The following is a 20,000-nucleotide window of genomic DNA, read 5'->3' as shown; positions in this document are numbered from 1 at the left end:
CCAACAAATGTGTTCTACCTTGTTGTATTCTCTCCAAGAATATGACCTAGACCGATCATGAAAAACGACAAAAAAGGTGTCACGTAAATTGAAATTATTCGCTGTAGGTCCTGTTCGTCTAGTGTCTAGCAACAGAAGGAACATCAAAAAGGTACAGAGCCATGCCTTACTCGCCGTTCATCAAACAACTGGTCATCGCCATCATCAGACGAACGATCATGTAACACACCAGACGATCATGATCCATCGTGCGGATGAGACTTTTCTCCCTAAAACGGTCTTCTTCAGAAGCCGGACAAGTGCAGGACCTGCTCACCAACTGCCCTAAACTGGACCTTCAGCACCTGAGGTCCTTATACTTAATTAGATCTCTTTTTCGGAGCCCTTTAGCAGATGAGCCGTTTGGGGAACCGAAGGAGTGTTCTGTCGGTGGAGAAATGGAAAACCGATATCCGTCCGAAGATTCAGGGCGGGCCGGTCTCTCTAAACGGTCCATTAGCCAGATGGCGAGCCCCCAGGCCGCCATGTCTGTCAACACCCAGCACTCTCCGTGCTTCCCGGGCATTGCTGCGTTCGACGGGGTCGCTGATAAATGATGTGCATCCGACAGCGTACCGTCTCGCTTGCACAAATCTAGTCCAATTGTCTCATTGTGCCCCTCGGTCTGCTGGGCAATTGACATAGATCATCATCGCATATCCGACCGGGAGTAGTTGTCAAAACTTGTCCCTCCGAGTACCGAGTGAGTGCCGGTTAGCGGGGATCGGCCAGAGGGGGTAGAAACGCTCATTTTTCAATAATTTCTCCTCGCTCATGGCACAAAAGACCCCCGGGCCAAGTTCGTCGCGGGTCGATTTCCAATTTAACGAAAGATAAAAAATGTCTTTCCGTCCCCGTTGGGACAACAAGACGATGCTGCTGAGGCTGCTGTTGCTGATGCTGCTAATCGTTTTCGCGACAATTGATATAATTAATGGTGAAATGGTATGCGCTGATGGTGTATGGTAGAGGACCGAGGGAGTTTCGCAAATTGGTTGGGATGGGCTCGAGCGAGAACTAGCCTGGTGGCGGCACCCTTTCCGGCAAGGGGTGTGGGAATTCTCCACTCCTTTCCGCACAAGCCGAATGCCAAGACGGAGCCAAAGAAAGTAAACAACGCACAGTCGACATGCCGGCGCAGTTACTCCCTTGTGCCGGTCCCTTTCAATCGATCGTCGGAGGGACAAATATGCTGTCATTCGTTCAATTAACTACCGGCATGTCGTTGGTGCATGGACGGTTTCGGCGTCTTTGGGATCTCTCGCTGGGTCTCTCTGGTAGGCATACTTCCTGGACCGATTCTGAAGATCGCTTGTGTGTGTGGGTCTGTGCACAGTAATTGGCTCAAGTTACACGTACCCAAAACAAAACACTCGAACGCCCCGTTCAATGATCTCTCTCTCTCTCTCTGTGTTCCTCCCTGGTTGGAGTATCCTGTAGCGCATCCGGTGTACGATCGCAAACCAGCATCGTCTGGAGATAATTAATCTTGCTGTAGAGTTCCACTGTTCGAGACGCATCGATTACTTATCGGGATCGGTTGACAGGCAACCAAGGGATATGCTCTTCCGCCAGAGATAAACGGTGACGTGAGGCGATAATTTGCGCAACACTTGAACTCGAACCGAAACCGAAGAGGAACGATTGTTTTGGGAGGGAATCTGAAAGACACCCTTCAACCCCTCGGATGTGTTGTTGAGCTTTTGTTTAGATCGTGTTGATGTTGATTAATTTTTATTGGAAAGCGAAATACTGTTGACAATGGCTCATGGTTGTCGCTTCTGTTTCTCACATTCGGGATGTAATTTTAAATTGTTCGTCGACACTCGACACGTTCAAGGGTTCCTATCTAATGCGAGGTTATTGCACGAAGTAGATATTGATTGTAATAAATTCTAAAGTCCTTCAATTCTGCGGAAGTAGCAAAGAACTGACTGTAGAAGATATCGCCGAAATACTAAGCAAAACATTCAAATTATTCAATTTAATTCTAGCGTTCAATGAACAACTTTAGATTTTGAAATTATCTTTCTAATGAATTGAAAAAGAATATAAAATGAAATGCAAAATAACTAATAATTCTCTTGTTGGCCTGATCATAGGCTTTTTGTACTTTACATTTATACAGTAACTTGTGATCTTTATAAGTTGTTCGTCTTATGCTCAACATAAACGACCGTTTTAAATGCTTACTAGACAATTTTCAACCAGATATCGATACCCATGATTCACAAAACTGGAACTGATCTTCTACCGCAAATTGCCCCCATGTAATCCTCATGTGAGTCTCCACCCGATCGTGTTAACCGTAATTAGCTTACAATAGTGGAAACATATAAATAACATTACAAGCGACGTTTTAGGATGTGCGACCAAATTTGTCACCGAACCAAACGGAACCATACCATCGATGACAATAGTATGAATAGTTGAATTATCAAAACCCAAAACCGAGAGACAGAGAGAGAGTAACAATCACAAATCAGCACCGGAATCAGCAACTGCAACGGGATGGCAAGCAACAACGAGGAGCTCTTATTGTAAAGTCAAATTTATGTACCACAAACTACCAGCAACCAGCAACCGCAACCAATTGGTCGATTGGGAATGAAATTTACACCACCGAAGCGCATAACTTGCCCGGTGAAAGCTTCGGCGATCGAAGCAAACACTCGCTTCCGTGGCCAAAACGGACCGATCCGATATCGGGAACGAATAAATCGGTCTCTCTGCTTGACGGTTGACCGTGGCACGGTACACCAGCCGCAACACGGGAACGCACGAAATGCGAAAGCACCTCGAGGAAACATCATAAATTGAGTCGCGCCTCTCGATGGCAGTACTCTCCTGGTCTCCCGGCCTGCGATGCGCCGAATCCCTTTCCAGCGGAGCATCCACGAAGGATGCACCGTTGTGCTGGCCTTAGGGACCGTCCTCTGGGATGCGTGTGTGCATAGAGTGTATGAGAAAGACGAGGAGGAAGGATCAATCAAGAGAGCCCGGGACTGGTGGCTTGCGGACGACGACAGGGAGCGACATCATCGAGGGTGCCTCGGCGGCCACGTCGGCATCGTCATCGAGTAGCATATCACATTTTATGTACCATGGCGAAAGTGACGGACGAGTGACGCGATATTGTGTCGTTGCTCCGCGAGGTTCCTCTGCTCTGGCTGGATGTTTCTTACAACCTCTCTGCGATAGACGTTTGTGTTCGCGCCCCGGGCACATCCGATCAATCCCATGGGGGGAGGCAGACCTTGGCGTTGGGATGAGCCATAAAGCGCCGTTAAGATAGCAGCACCTCTTGAGCCCAGAAATCAATAAACTATCCTTTATTGCCTGTTCCTGGTGGTTGCTGCTGCAGATAGTCGTGTCGTTGCTAGCTTTATATGCAGATGCTCACGTTACTCTTGCTGCTACTGCTGCTGCTGCTGCTGCTGCTGCTGCTGCTACTGCTGCTGAAAACAGTCGTAATCATATTTTATGCATTTCCATTCGGCCATTCCTACCAGGAGCGTCCTGGAATTAGCATCCATTGGAAGGAAGATGCCGCATCGTAGTGTAGTTGCGTCGAATCCGCGTTTTTAATGCAATTTGATGCACTTAATGGGATTTACGTGCACCGGGAAGGGCGCCCGGGAATGGTAAAGGGACTCGGCGCGGGATATTAAAGTCCTTAAATCCTTTTACCTCATTGTCCGGAACCGAGGAAGCGGCCACCGTAATCGCGAGCGATCGTTACCACGTTCTAGGCGCTTTACTTTAAGAAACTGCTGAGTTTCGGTAAAAGTTTCGACAAAAATACGTTAAACCATCAACCCTTCCAGTGGTCTAGGAATGGGAACCTGCGTGATCGACCGGCCGTCACATTGTTTCTTCTGTCCATCTGCGTGACCGACCGGCTGGGCTTCTTAAGGGAAATGACCCTTTTGCGGGCGCGACCGTGAGACCAGACTTCGCCGACAAGCTGGTGTTTCTGTACTGTCCTCCAAGAAAGGATCTCCTGAAAGGGGGGGAGAGCACTGAAATCAAATAATATTTTCATGCATCAGTGCGCTCCACCGTGACCGTGCTTCCGGTTACCGTTGATTGTTTGTGAAATATTGGAAAACGATAAAAAAGGGTGCTCGATGCTTGTGAGAGAAGTGGCACCAGAGTACGGCTGTGAGGGTGTTCCGCCATGCTGCACATAGGGCCAGGATGGAGTTGGTGAACAAAAGTTTGGCTGAATCGTTGGCACCGACATCAGTTGGCGCCCTTTTCACCGTGGAACGGAATCTGGGAACCGGTAGTCCTTGAAGATCGCCCGCGATCGTCGCTGGTCGAATGCAAAATCGATCTCGAAGAAGAGAGTAACGCTGGCGGCTGGCTTTCTGTAAAATTAAAGGTCATCGCTGGTTGGTAGATTCGAATCGATCGAAGTAGCCGCAAGAGCCGCAAAACAGGTTACTGCGACATGCAAAGTGATGCAGCCACCGCTTATGCAGGGCAGCAACGCCAAGAAATAGGTCGCTTGGATCGTTCTCCTAGCCATCCAAGATCTGCGGGCTCCGTGCGAGTCCGTGAGAAAATAAGTTTCGTAACGATGCAGCCCAAGGCCATCCCGGTTCGTGGTGGTGGTGGTCCGGGCTTATCAACGGCCGAGGGCTCCCTAGACGAAGAGAGACCATCACCGTGGAACAGGTGGAGCGTGAAGTGGAATCTGCTGCGTGCATGATGGTGGTCTGTGTACTGTGCTCGTGGGCTCGATGGTGGGAACCTCAATGGTGGGAACGCCTGTACCAACGGTCAAACGGCGAAAGTTCCGTCCGACTGCGTGACACGGTGGCGAGCGGAAGTAGTTTGTTCGTCCCGATGTCATCAAATCACCTTCATTCAAGGTTACACTCTGCTAGAAACTCTGCTAGCTGCCCTTCATCATGCTTGGCCCTATGTAACGTCCCATCTTTCCGACATCCAGACAGGAACACCTGAGACGGTTGGAATCGGATTCGTTCGCGGATATTCTTCTTCGCGCCCGTTGAAACGGTCGCATCTTCGCCAGAGGGGCGCGTGCAGCCGACCGAAGCCAAGCGGCCCCGAATCTACGATCTTATCTTATGGCCGTTGCATTGTCTCCGCCACATAGGAAGCCACGCTACCGGCATAGACGGCGGTTTCGGTTCGCCGATCGCGGCGGCCGGCTTGATCGTAACCGGCAGATCTCCAGCAGAGAGAAGGTGCAGAAAAATCTGCCATCCAGAATGACTTAACGATGGGAACCTGCGCTTTGGCTTTGGCACCTCAGTTCACTCACAGCTGGCTGGAACTCGACAAAGGCTTCGCCCAACGTTGGGCCAGAGAGCGAACCGGGCGGAAGTGGTCACGCTCAGCTGAGCGTTGTGTGAATGAAATCCCGGACGTGTACGTCTGACGACGTTACCAACGGAAAATTAGCCCTCGGATGGACGCTTGGGGCGAGCGAGATTTCAGGTTTCTCGGTTCGGGGTTCTTGGTTCCCCTTTGAGGTAACGTTGTTGGCAACTTTGATTGCGGTCTGGTGGAGTTTTGGGCCACCGTTGCTGCTGCTGCTGCTGCTGCCGCCGCTGCCAAGCAACCTGATCGAGCGATTAAAGTGATCCACCGGCCCCTCCTTTTTCCTACACCTATCCTTACCCCGATCCGTGGACTGGATTTCGACTGGATCGTCTCCCCGTTAATGATGCTTCGCTGATGATCCTCGAATGGGGTCTTACAGAGTTCAACGGAACCGGGCCCCGAGAGTAAGAAAGCAGAGAGGAAGTGGTAGGATGTAAATAATCTCCTCTTTCCTCGAACAAGGCTTCACCCGTACTCGGCGCATCGGTGATTCTGGATTCCCTTGATCCCCTCACAATCCCTTTCGAAAATCGTTCTTTACGCGCCGATCATAACCTCACACTCCACGGACGGATCCCATCCCCAAACGAACGGAAATGCTCGATCGAGGCTCACGAGCCCGCTTCTCTTTCTCTGTCTCTCTCTCTCTCTCTCTCTCTCTCTCGGTAATATCGTTTTACACGGCCAAGTACACACCGCACTAGCAACACCATTAGGTTTTAGGGGTGAGAGCGATTGGACCGGAAATTGGACATCGCTTCCTCCCCGCAAACCCGCAAACGCAAGAAGAGCATTCGATTCTTCGCTTCAGCCCTTCCCCGGTCAGCCGAGCATTCGAAGGGCGGTTCGCTGACGACCGACTTTCGTTGACTAAGACGTTGCGGACCGATGGTCCACAATCAAGGGGATGAAGAGAAATGTTTAATGACAATTCAGCCCTGTCCAAAAAAAGGGAGGAGGATTGGATGGGCTGGACCATGGCTGGGCTTGTGTCGAAGGCAAAAGGGTATATAGGCACACGAGACTCTTGTGGGTTTGAATTATTAACATTTTCTTTCCGTTACATGACGTTTCCCCCGAGCCACAGGATCGAGTCATCCTTGGATGCGCATTTTCTCACAGCGTGAGCGGTTACGTCACGAAAAGGACAAACCTTGCGGGTAATGAGGATGCGTCGCTCGAGCGACGTGAGCTTAATAGAGGCATCCGGTTGAGGTGCGACTCGCCCGCATCCGGTGACGGTCGGTTGGTCGGTCTACACGCGTGTGTGTGGTCAGGTTGGCGATGGAGGTGCTATGGGCATCCGCGTTTGGAAATAACAGTCATTACCGAGTGACACGGAATCACCGGCGAAGAGTGTCGTCGCTAAACTGGTGCTAATGATGGTACAGGTTGAACTGGCAGCGTGTGAACGGACGCAAATGGCTTGGTTTAGAATTCTATAATTTCTGCAGGACCCTTGAAGGACTGCTTTCAAATTGGGCTTGATCAGTTCTCATTCCAAAGTGTGCATTTAATGTGATACATGCACACGTTCAATCAGCGGTATTGTGTGTACGTTAATTAAATTATGTTTCGTTGTGAATTAAGATTCCTGAGGGAATTGAAAAGAACTTAGACTAGTGCTCTGCATATACGTAAATGGATGGTAATATGGACAGAATTCTTTTAAAAATATCTAAATGTTGTTGTCTCTAATTCCAGGCTTCCAAAGTTGCTGTTCAAATGTTGTTTGCAATTTTTGAACAAAAACTGTTCAAAACCATTTACTGTAATCCTATTGCTCATTTAACTGTTCAAACAGAACAGTACGTTATGACTTCCCGATGCTCCGGAAATCACAGAACCATTTAGATTATTTTAATGCGTGGGAAAGCATTCTCCCTCTGCACGAGTTAACGGTGCTGTTTTACTGATGACAAGATGCAGAACAATTGAAATTCACTTTTCACATCCCACGATAAGTGGTATTTCCTGTGGAATGAACGAACGAGGGCTCTTAAAACGAAGTTTAGATAGCGTACCCTTTGAGGAGTGCATAACCATTTCCTCTGCATTCTGGTTTTGACACAAACCCATTCAAAGCCACACTTCAGACGAACGCAATACAGACTATAAAGCTAATCTTTCTACGTCGTAAAGTGAGAGAGATTTGCCTCGGTGAGTGTCTTTGGAATTCGAAGATCCAACTGTTCTAACAGATCCCTAACCGTTTTCCGGTACGAGGAGTCACAACATGAATAGTGGAACAACAGCCAAAGTCTTGCAATCTTTCTACATTGAAGCGTTGCAACAGGATACGGTCGAAGGTGACCGAAGCGAAAGTGTCCACTCGAGAGAAATGATAAATCGACCGGACCATAATCGATTGCACGGTTCTAGGGTTCTCCAGGGTCTGCAAGCCGGAGAGGTCTTGGTCTTGGATCTTCTTTCGATTCCGCTCATAAGTAGCAATGTATGCATGCATCGGCGACAGCGACCTTACCCTCATTCCTACCACACCTAGAGCAAACCAGCCGCCATCCAATCCGAATGCTGCAACGAATTCAAAAACACGGACCCACTAACCCGCTTTCCCAGGATCGATTCATGTCATTCCGTTCCCGGCTATACCCTGCCAGTGGCGGTATGTGTGGCCTAGAGTGACAACACTTTCTCTCTTGGTGTTACCCCTAGTTCCTCTCATTTGCAACCCTTTCCCTGTCCGATACCGAACATGCTGAAACCGAACATGTTCGAATTCGATGCGCTTCTCAAGTTGACGATGTTGTTGCCCGGCCTTCGGTGGCAACAATTGAACGGAAATGGTATTCCGGTAGCCTGGTAGCTTAGGAGATTCCGGGAATTGCACTTGATGGACAACCGTGACAATGATCGCGTCGTGCTGTCGTGTCGTCCTGTGAACGCTGGCGCATAATCGTATCATTAATAACGCATAAAACGGGTATCCATCCTGGCTGCTATTCCGATTGCAGTGTGGTGTGTGGGGCCACGGCGCATCAGTCAATGCATATTCCGATTCCCAGATGCACTTTTCTTTCTGGGGGAAAACGGCGAACCATACCAGGCGGTGAGGTGAGCAGCGTGTGACAGTTATCTCTCGTAAACATCGGCTTAGCGCCTTGGTTTCATATGGATTCCATAAGGCAATAGGGAAATGCTGGAGTGAGGTTAGACGGGAGGAGAAAGTGAGCAAAAGCCCTGTCCTGTCGCAGTTGCTGGCGCATCTGATTTGTAATCATCAAAAAGCCATCTGAAAAATTTGAATTTGAACAGTGTTGAAGACGAAGCCATCCGTTGGTTTTTTTTTCGTTTTTTATGGTTCGTTTTTAACGTGGCAGTCGTTGACTAGAAGGATACGCCTTAGAAAATGAACCAGAACTCCGGCAAGCAGATATGATGGAAGATCCGCTCGCGATAGGTCATCAACGGTCGTTCACAACTGCAACCAACATGATCAGCTGGCTCCATGAGGCTGAGGTGCAACGTACTAGCAATGCAACACCGCCATTCCTTCACTTTTCGCCATCCCGGATTCCGGATTCACGCTGCCCTCGGTTGACACTTTCTGACGTACGTTACGCTGACTTTAGAACTGGACTAAACGGTTAAATCCCATTGTAATCCTGTTTCACCCAAAACAGACCAAAAAAATTGCTCCTCCCCTCGGAAACTCGATAGGTTGTTGCCTTTTCGGACGAAGGACTACCCCGCTGCCGATCGAAGCAACACATCGAGCTACATTTATGGAGGGCATAATCAATCATTAAAACGTAATCGATCACAGATCGTGCGGCGTCTTCGCTGAGGCAGTAACCGATGTACCAGATGTGCATGCCCGAGAACGGTCACATCCTGCCTCACGGTGATGTCCTTGTGGGTTGTTTTTCTGTTTTGGTCCCTGACAATGCGGCGCTTACTGTCGCTGGCAGGGTTCCCGTTTGTTCCGATTTGGGATAATTTAGTTGAGCATTTTGACGGATGATGAAGATGGAGAAGTATGAGCACTGATGGCCGGCTTCGGCGGGGAATGGTTGGAAGGTGCGAGGGAGCGAGACGATGACTGTTGAAGGGATAATAAACTTGGTGGAAGGATCTGGGATGTAGCAGCATCGCGAAGAATACTCTGCTCGTAGGTTTGAGAATATTTACGCTAATGATAATCGTTTTCACAGTTTGACGCGATGCATCGCGAAGGATGCTGAAGGATACGGTAGGTTCGGAACGTGTTGTTTACGTGTTTAAATGCATATTAAAAGTAGCTCTGCTTTTGAGCAGCTCTTTAGCAAAGATTGCAATGAACAAGAAGTAATCTTTTGAGAATAATTTATTTGATATTTTGTGTTGGTTTAGGAATATTTGGGCCAACTATAAAAGTAATAAAGTAATAAAGTAAATGAACAATTGATGAACTGGAAGCGTGATAATCATATGTTATTTTGTAATATTCCAAATAATTCTCAGATATTTTTTATAAGCAACATTTCTTTGAAATGCATAGGTGCCAACAATATCAAATGAATATCAGACTTACCATGATTTCCATATCTAATTCTTCTAAAGTAACCTAACGTTTCCGTATTTTAAATGGTAACCTTCTAAATCATTAAATCCTTTTCTAGACAAAAATAGAATTGGACAGAAAAAAAGAAGAAAAAAACGGTAATTAATGGAAGCAATCGAATAACAAACATGCGAACAAAGCTGCGGTACTCGAGTGGAAACGGCATGTTTTGGGCTTTTTTTATCATGCCGAGCATAATAGTTTTATTAGGTTTCTCAGCCCAGAACGTGCGCACCCAATCCCGGAGCCACTTCAAATGCAATCGGAAGTGGAAGACAAAATGCCTAACCTAACGCCATCGTCTCCGTGCCAGACAAATTATTGCCCAACACTCGCTTACCGAAACGGAAACACGGCAGGAGCGGTAAGATTTATGGCAATATTATGAAAATCGGAGCGAGCAACAAAAAAGAGCAATTTCCCCGAGCATCCTTGGCAGTCGTCCTTTGGGAAATCACGAGATCGAACTCGCGGAGCAAACAGTGGCCTCGAAAAAAGGGTTAAGGGAATAGCTTTCTTTCAAGAAGCAAACGCCAAACATATCCATCCCGCGTGGTAGAAAGGCTGCCAGCGGGAGGCTTCCGGTTACCCCTTTTTAAACACAGAGAGACGACGACGTGCCCTCGCGCAAGGATTACACTTCAATTACAATCGGAGCGCCAGCGGAGTCCGCGGTCCATGTATCCGAGAGGTTCATAAGTTTGCTCGAACCCTCCGTGTTGCTCTTTCAAGACGTCAGAAATGCTGCTGGGGTGCTTCCGGGATTCACGCGGCAAATATATTTCAATTATCGATAGCCGGAAATGCAAGCCGTTTGGTGAAAGGCATCCGACCGCCGACGGTGAGGAACGTTTTGTCTCTTTGGCGTAATTTGAATAGAGAAAACATCAACATGACCCCCGGGACCTAGGTGTCACCAGACAGTAGAGGGTTGTGTTGGGTTTTTGGACCGTTGCTGATGTTGCTAACAGATAAACGAGTGGAATCGAATGACGATGGGTCGCGCATAATCCTCGCGGATGCAAATGTGCAGGACGATCGTAACGCGATATCGGCGAGGAGGGAACTGGGAAATTCGCGTTTCCTGGGTATGCAAAGTGAGATCATGTCATGTGACACACTATTCGCACCTTTGTCATTAGGTGAAAGTGACACACACAGAGACAAGAGGGAGCGAGTGGAGTGAAAGATGAGCATCGAATGCCCAACAGCGCCTTACACAGTGTCTCGGTGCGAGTCTCGCGTGTGTCAATGTCGAAAGATGAAATATTATCTACCCGTTCGCATGAATCCGCCTTTCCCGGTTCTCAGAGAAAAGAGTAGTTAATGTTGTTTGCCCTTTTTGATCGCAGTAACAAAGTTTCAAATGACTTTAGGATAGAAGATCGTTAATATCGCACGGAACCAGGGCGCAAATGAGTGTTTTCGGGACAACAAATCATAATGTTGGCCGTATGCTAATCAAGTTGGAATGAGGAAGGATGGTCTTGAGGCAAAACGGAACGGAGTTGTTTGCAGGAGTGATCTATGTTTGCAAACATATGAACGCCTTTTTTAATAGCAGAATTATGGATTGTAGATTATCTGAGAGCAAGCCCTCAAATGATTCTAGCACAGAATCCATTTGAGGTATTAGAAAGTAGTTAACTAAACTAGTATTAATTCGTGGATTGGCAAAATACAAATGCAACAAAACAATTTGTTTTTCAAATACTTTTTCCATTGTAGTGCAACTTGTGCAGCATCAAACATGCAATTTGATATTGGAACAGATGTGAACGTTGCAAGCCATGGCTTAACATTTGCAAACACAACGCAACCCAAAGCGGGAAACAGAGAGCAATACACAAACCTATTAACTCGGTGTCATAGCTCACACGAAACGTTCAAATCGTTAAAACTGTTCGGCAGCCTAGGTGTTAAGGTTGTGCATTGGCCATGCAGCGTACCTTGGCTCAAAAGAACCAACGCGACGCAGTTCCTAAATCATGCGAAAAATCATCCAGTGAACCCTAACGTTACTCCAGCAAAGTCATCGGAGGACTGCTCACCGTTACTGCTGCATGTTCCACAGCCCGTCCGAAACGCGCACGTTGCGTTGATTGGATTAGAAGTCATTAAATGTGTTTAGCTTACAAGGGGACTGCATTGCATAATAGGATATTCGTTTTAGTTGTTTTTTTTATATATTCAGCATCCTCACTCGCCTCAACTCGGGAGTCATTTGTCGTGCACAAAACGCTCGTAAAGACAGCTTGTGCGCAATAGAACGGACCGGTGCATCTGCGAAAAGGCCGGAAAGTTAAGTACATTAACTTTTGATGGCATAGTTTACGATGAGAAAACGTTAGGACGAGCAGTATAATGCGATAGAGAGGGATAAGAAAACAAAAAAAAACCAATTCTGGTTTCAGAATCCCGAAAAATACTCTCGTGGTGCTGCTGGAACCGTCAGATACTCATCACTCTTCTCCAAGAGGGACCCGGAGATCAAGTAGCATTTTCGGTCCTGCTAATGGTCCACAAAACGATCACCAAAGAAGCGAAATAATAATCGTAATTTGTATCCCGAAAGACGGAATAATACACTCGAGAGAGTCGAGAGAATCACCAGGGACAACATTTGTCCGAACGATGGACGTGCAGCATGCGACAAGGATGCAGAACAATCGGTCAAAAGCAGAAGATAGCCGCCTAGTAGGGACCTCTCTCACTTATGTTCTTGGTTTCAGATGTCTTGCGACACTCGGTCTCGGCCACAAAAGGGAAGTGACCATCCAGCATCAGGACTCGGGGCTACCGATCTCCATATCTAATCATAAATAAACTCTAATCATAATGATGAAGCCACCCCGGGGACCAGGACCGGCTGCTCACTGACACACACACCTCAGCGGCGTCTCTAACCGTAAAGCGGACCAGCGAGGATGAGGCACCACCGTGTCGAAAAGTGCATTGTGAACCGATTTTCGCGTGTCGCATCCGAAGGCGACCGAAGATGCAATCCCCTGTCCTCTGAAACGCGGATCGAATGCCCAGTGGAGGGAATGGCAGTGCGGGGCGAGTGTGAATCTCATAAAAATCATAATAAATTGCAATAAAACCCTGCTCCGACGATGCAACCGACAGGAGCGCTTGCGTGACACTATCATCCTTGTCCGATATCAATCAAATGGCCCTTTTTTGCCGATTCCATCGCTCGTGACGGCAGGCTCTATCGATACCGGTGATCCTTCCTTGTGGATTCGGCCATTCGGGATTGATCGGTTGGGCCAAGGGACGCGAACGCAGTGGAAGGGATCTGTTTGTGAACAATAAAAAGGAAGAAATAGAAACCCAAAAAAAAGAGAAGAAAAGTTGCATCACATCACGTCAAAAGTCGTCCTTCTGCCATCCACGCGGTTGATAGCGTGGCAAGCTTTGTGTGCGATTCGGTGCGATGCGGCGGTTGCCAATGAGCAACGACGGCTGCACTTTGGCCTTCAGTCGGAGGATAACGGAGCAGGCTGCTAGCTGCAAGGACTGCTAGATCGCAGTTCGCGGTGAGCTCGCGTTCGCGCGCGTTCTCGACGAGGGATCAATCAGGGAATTCAGGAAGTAATAAAACGATCGAATTTCACATAAAAGCGATTCCGGAATTGTTCCACCACCGCCGGTTGTGCGTGCATTTGTTGGGTTCAGATGCATTCGGAACATTCGACGGATTTTGGGGTTTTATTGGTTTTTCCGAATTTTTGAAAAGCCAAAATGCCGGGTTGTCCTTACCAGCTCGCTGTCCCAGCTTTAGTAGAGGACATGTTTTTTTTTTTCGGGACGTTTAAAACTCATTCAACGTTTGTGAATTCCCTTCGAACCACCAAACCGCGGTGGCAGATGACTGTGAGGATTAGCGCAGCAAATGCAGTGCTCGCCGAGCAGGGGTGTAATGGAAGAGCGATATTTCGCCAAATTTATGACTCCTCGGTAGAATGTTTTGTGGTTAGGTCTTTTAATTTTTTCATTCTTTTCGTTGTAGCATCAGATTATGTCATAAAGAGGGATTAGATGTTGTTACCAGGGGACAACTACCCCATGCTTTGCTTGGTATGAAAAGGAACTTGTGCTGTGCCCAGAAGAAGAAGGAGGTTCTGGTAATCCATCTTTAGGTTGATTGATTCGTGCCATTCCAGGCGTGGCAGCATTAAGGGGGGGCTTCGGTATTTTATTTTAATTCTTCGCATTTACTTTTTACAATTTTTAATGAGTGCTTATCCTTTCAAGAGTATTGTGTAAAACTTTGGGATCAATCGAAGCAAAACTGACAAAGATATGGATTTTTGAAAAACAGAGCTTCATACAAGGCTCAAAGCATCTCGCAACTTTGAATCGCGATTCCCAAAACCTGCGTTTTCAAAGTCGGTGCCCATCGTAGCATGAAAACTACTGGACCGATCGATTTGAAATTTTGAACACTTAATCTTTCTACTATTTGCCAGGTAGCCCCGTCGAGATTTTGTTAAAATTGTTGATACATTTTTTTAAACAATTTTTTGAATCATGTAAAGTGTAGTTTTTTGAGGCAATGTCGAGAAAAGTATCACTTTTTCAACTTCAAAAATCTGCCAAAAATCGAAAAATGGGAAAATTAACAAAAACTTGACGGGGCTACCTGGATAAACTTATAATCTAACAAAGAAATATTCATTTGTATATTTCTGATGACCCAGCACGTAGCTACGATGGGCACCGCAAAAAGTACATTTTTGCAAACTTGCCTTTCTAGATTGGATGCCATAACCGTAGTTTTGCACAAATCTCCCCCAAAATAGAATCAAATATTCTTGAAAAGTTGTAGTTTAATATGACATTATTTTAAAAAATTAAAGTTGACTGGTTTCTTCAATAAAAATCGTCAAAAATAGCCCTGTTTTTAACTCGAAATAACCAAAGCCCCCCCTTAAATGGCTTTGCTGAAACTGACGTTGCCCATTTAGTAATTTGGTTTCTGAATGGCGACATCAGTCTGAAACCATTAACTATGATCTTCGTTAATGAAGATGACTTTGGCGTTTCCTTTGTGGCAATGAGGAGCATCAAGACCAGTCTTTACCAGTGAACTGAGAATAAAAGGAAAACATCGAAATCGGAAAAGCAATTCGCTGCGAATACGAAACCAGGCGGCTCATCAGACCGCGCCACACTTTTCGCGAAATGATCTTTTGCGAAACAAAAAGAAAAGTACGCAAGTCATCAAGCTGAACCGCCACAAGAAAAGGCTTCCGGCTTTCCGCCATCAGTTCCAGTGGCTGGCCATCTTGATCAGTACCGCACCGCACCATAAATCACACTTCAATATATGATTCTCTAGCTCTACCTTACGCGCTGTCAAAGCTTTTAATTAAGTTCCCCGTAATCTGCGGAAACCATCTACACGGGACACGAGTTTACCGAAAGTGGCGATCGCCACACTCCGATACAGCGCCATTCGTTCGCCTTTAATGGCTAATGAGTGACAAATGGTGTTTCGAAATTCAGAGGAGCCGTAAGCGATCGGAAACGTGTTCATGTGTGCGCGGAGAGCAGCACGCGGCTATGATGCGGTTTTAACAACACGATGCCGTACCCCCGATAAGCCGGGCTCGTTATCGGAAAACAGTTTTAAAACCTCGCGCGCATGTTGCACATGCAGATGACGCCCTCTCTTCGGCACGAGCCAACGGTGCGTCCCTGCAAGGCGAGTAATTCAATTTCGTCCTGCCCCGGGAGTCCCAGATGTGGATCGTGTTTCCGTTTCGTTTGCTTTGCTGTTCCGGTGGTCGCTGGTGCACGCTACCTAAGCTGCCGCTGCGCTGCTTCCGTCCGTCGTTTGGGCTCGTAGCTGGAGCCGCGGTCGACGGTATAGATCCACTGAGGAAGATAAAAATAGACCACAAACCGGTAGAGACCCTCTGGTTCGGTCTGTCTGTCGCAGGATGAGCAGTCATCAGGTATGCGATCCATATGCCAGGATGCGACCCCTGGTAAACAACACCGGGGGTTGTGTGATGCCTGCGAGTGAGGGTACCTCTAATGTGCTGCATAGGGGACGTGCAGATAGGGTCTGATCGACGCCAGGAGCAAACAGTAGTGCCTCTACACAGTGGTGTACGGGCGAGTAATCCTTATTAACAATATTTTTGTCAAATAAACTCATCGATGTTCGAAAATATGAATATTGATTGAAAGTTGGTGCTTCAAATTAGCTAACTTGCTCTTAACAGAATGTTAAAAAGTTGATGCAAACATGAAAATATCATTACTTATCGTTCTTGCAACCACTGTAAACAGGGGGCATTAACGGAAGGACATGGCAGACAACGGAGTGTGTTGTATTTTTGGAAACGGCTTCGTCGGAAACATTATGCGGGTTGTTTTGGGTTCGAATCCTGTTTCCCTCCTACCCACCATCTCTTCCACCCTCCACTCGACTCATCTGTGTTTGCAGTGCGTGCGGTGGCGTGTGCGTGCGTGCGTGCGTGCGTGCGTGCGTGGTGGACGCGGAGAGCAGATGAGTATCCAGACCCAGACCAGACCCCTAGACAGATCGCAAACAGATGAAGCAGATTTACTGCTGCCTAACCTAACCACCACCGGAACCTTTCTGGCAACCCCTCTGCCGTATCCATATGGCCCTTACGCTGCAGCATAATAGCATTGACCGATCACTCGGTGTCGAAGAGGGAGGAGAGAGGTAGCAATCGGCGTACAGGCCGTCGTTCACGATCTTCCTGTTCTGCGATCCTTTTCACCACTTTCTTCGACCCTTCTCCCTTTTCAAGTGGTCGGCACAGATTACCTCTCCTACGCAATTGCCACCTTTTGCACGCGCCCGCCTTCGCTCAAACACTGGACTCAGGTCTAAAGGAGTCTCAGAAATGGGTCTCCTGTTAAAGTGCCGACACAGAGTGTGGCACGTGCCACGAAAGATGGCTCGTTTTACAGTGAACAGCTGACCGACCGATTGGCAGAAGGTATAGAGCGTCTCGAGCAGCGCAAGCCTATTGGGCTTAGAGCATTGAGTCCAAGACACATTTGCAGCTCGGCATTTCATCTCCTGAAGACAGGTTTAATATACACGATACAAACGCAATTCTATTAGATTTTAATTCATCTGATTTCATTCGGCATTTCATTTGTCTGATTATATGTGTGTTTAGGTAAGATTTTCTTATCTCTTCTTTGCCTTTCTTTGGATTAATTATAACGTATCTCGCCAATTTTACTGATCATTGCTGGTTGCAAAGATTTTCTTTAATTTTAAAGTAATACTGTATTAAATTTTCGTTATAAGTTCTCGAAATTCCACATTAAACATAGTCTTATACTTTTATGTTTGTTCTGTTACCTTGTTGCACCTTTGTTCTATCGAATAAGCAAACTAAATGAGTTTAATAGATTTTACTACTTGCACCTCTGTTTCTAACAATTTAAGAACTATAGAAAAAGATTTTTATCTTCGGTTTTCCTTCTTTAAAATCATAATTCTATAAAACACAAAAAAACACTAAACAGCTCCCGAAAAAACCTTTTGCTTCACCGGATAGCGAAATGATTGTAACCGTTGCCCAACGTTGCGCGAGAAAGATATCCGTTTCCCACCAACACCCTATCCCTACTTCTCAAGTACTTGAGGGAAGCGAGTCAAACAATCACCAAACCTCTGTCTCGACACCTTTTCCCGTGTGCGTGTGTGTACATGTCGTCAATCAATCGGCAGGCGATAAAATTATCAAATTTACGAGCCCCACAATCGGTTGAAAAACAAAACATTAAAATCAATCGCAGAAACGCACCACGCGCAGGGACGCGATCGCTCTCCTGTGCCCGTACCCCGTTATCGGGCACGTACGCTCGCTAATAGCATACTCGCTGGCCCATTTCCCATCCTGGAGTGGCCCCGCGGGAAACGTCAGAAATGCATAAAACTCTCGCCACTCCTGACAGAGAAACTCTTGAAATCGATCCTCATAAAATGCGAGTGCGAAAGTGAAAATGGATAGAAAAAAAAAACAGTAAATTGAAGTCCTCGATCCGCGCGGTGTGTTGCCATTCCGGTGAGGCGCCTTCCGGCGATCTTTCGGCACCCGTACGTTGCGTTGTTGCTGTGCAGTGCTGAAGTCATAAAATTTATGACACAATTGTCATAAGTGTTAATGTAATCGTTCCCGATTTTCCTTTTCCCAAACAGCCGCGGATGCCGCCTGGGACAGTCTGGCTCCCTCCGGATGGATAAACAACATTAAATAGTAAAAAAAAATCCCTATCCCTGGACGGAAAACGGGAACCTACCATGCACCATCCGATCGGTAGCGAGGGTACAATCTCCAGGCTTTCTCCTGGAGTGTCGGCGAGCGAGCGAACGAGTTGTTGACCCCTTCGGAAAGGGAACGGAGTGGAAGGATATGCAGGATGCTCTTCTAGGGTGCCTCTGGCAAAGGGGAAAGCTGGTGCCGGAGAGTGAAGGCGCCATAATTTTGATTTTTTATGACATCTGGCATGTTGTTGAGTTGACATGGCGTCGTCGTCGAGCGACGACCGATATGGCCACCGAATGGACGGACGGCAATCACACCGACCACCACCTCGCTGGTAGGCCGAGGATATAAGCGATCGGAATGAGGGGAATGCCGAGGTATCAATCAAAGGACCCAATGCGTAGTGTTGCCAAGAAACAAACAGAAAATCGTTTTATTTTTTTTAGAGAAAACAGATCCGGAATCCAAGAAATCCTGGGAAGAACCAAGGCCTACTTGGAAGAATCCTTCCGCCGCGGGTCTAACCCTTCGCCCGGTGACGGCTGCTGAATCGTGGCCGCTTGGGTGCTTGGGGTGCTGGCACAATGTTTATGTTTGTTTGTACTTTATGACTTTCGTCAATTGTAACTGCTCGGGCCTTTAATGTTCGGTTGACTGGCTGGCCCGCCTCGAGCCTTCGCAGCGGGTTTAAGGGCTGCGGGTTGTCGTCGCCATGCGATGAGGGCTGCAACCGACGCTAGCCCTCTATGAATGCTTGAAACAATTGCCTACCTCTGAGGCCGGAAATACCAGCCTTATCACACCAGGAAATGCACCGAGCACCGGTGTCTGATCCTGTATGCGATCGCACTCGAGTGACATTGTGTAATCTGATCATTGGCCAAGCGACCACCAGACTAAAAAAGGGGTGGAAACCGGATTTGGAGAAAGGTCCACTCTCGCTCCCGTCCAGTCAGTCGGTCGGTTGGTCGATGTGTGTAATCCGTTTCGCATCATGCCGGTCCGGAGGGGGATATTTGAATCTCGGCACCGAAATGTTTACTTTTGACCTGTGGCAGGGAACTCGCCGGTCCTTTCTTCTCGTGGTCATTGTCCTGGTGGTGCTAGAAAGCAAGGCCAAGAAAGCATAATGTGCATGGTCTAGGGAACGAGAAGCCTGAAGTCCTACCTGATGCCATACCGGGGAATCAGACGCCGGCCATCGATTTGGGATGCACTCGGTTCGAGAGGAACACACTCCGGAGTGCGATTGAAACGTTGCCCATCTCGAACGATTAATCATTTTGGCCGGCCGACCGGTCCGGTATGACTTTTTGGCTGGCCGGCCTTCCTGCCGTCCCTTTGTCTTTAGGGTGTGGCGTCACTGCCCGAGGGAAAAGGGTTAGGGATGGTACCGAGCATTGACCGTTGGTGACACAGAAGTCTTCGGTGAGGGCAAACCGTGAGCTGTGAAGCCTAGATCCCCACACCGCGGCTGTTCCAGCCCAGTCTGATTGCCTACCGGGACATTGGAACTCCGGTAAATTAATGATTCTATTGAGGCGCATGATTGCATAATTTGCATCTTTGGCCAAACCTCTTGCTTTCCCAAAACCCGTCGTCGCCCGGCTTGCGCGTGGTCGATGTTTGCGCTCAGGATTAAATGACGATTTGTCACACGATCGCAGATCGTGAGGGATGAGGTGGGTTTGGGGGTTTTCCCGGACTCCTGGTGGAGGCCCTGTAATGATGCTGCCCGTGCGCTACCGGTGAGTTAATCGTGACAA

This window comes from Anopheles darlingi, chromosome 3, assembly GCF_943734745.1.
Source record: "Anopheles darlingi chromosome 3, idAnoDarlMG_H_01, whole genome shotgun sequence".
Taxonomy (NCBI): Eukaryota; Metazoa; Arthropoda; class Insecta; order Diptera; family Culicidae; genus Anopheles; species Anopheles darlingi.
Note: the sequence above shows the minus strand (reverse complement) of the source record.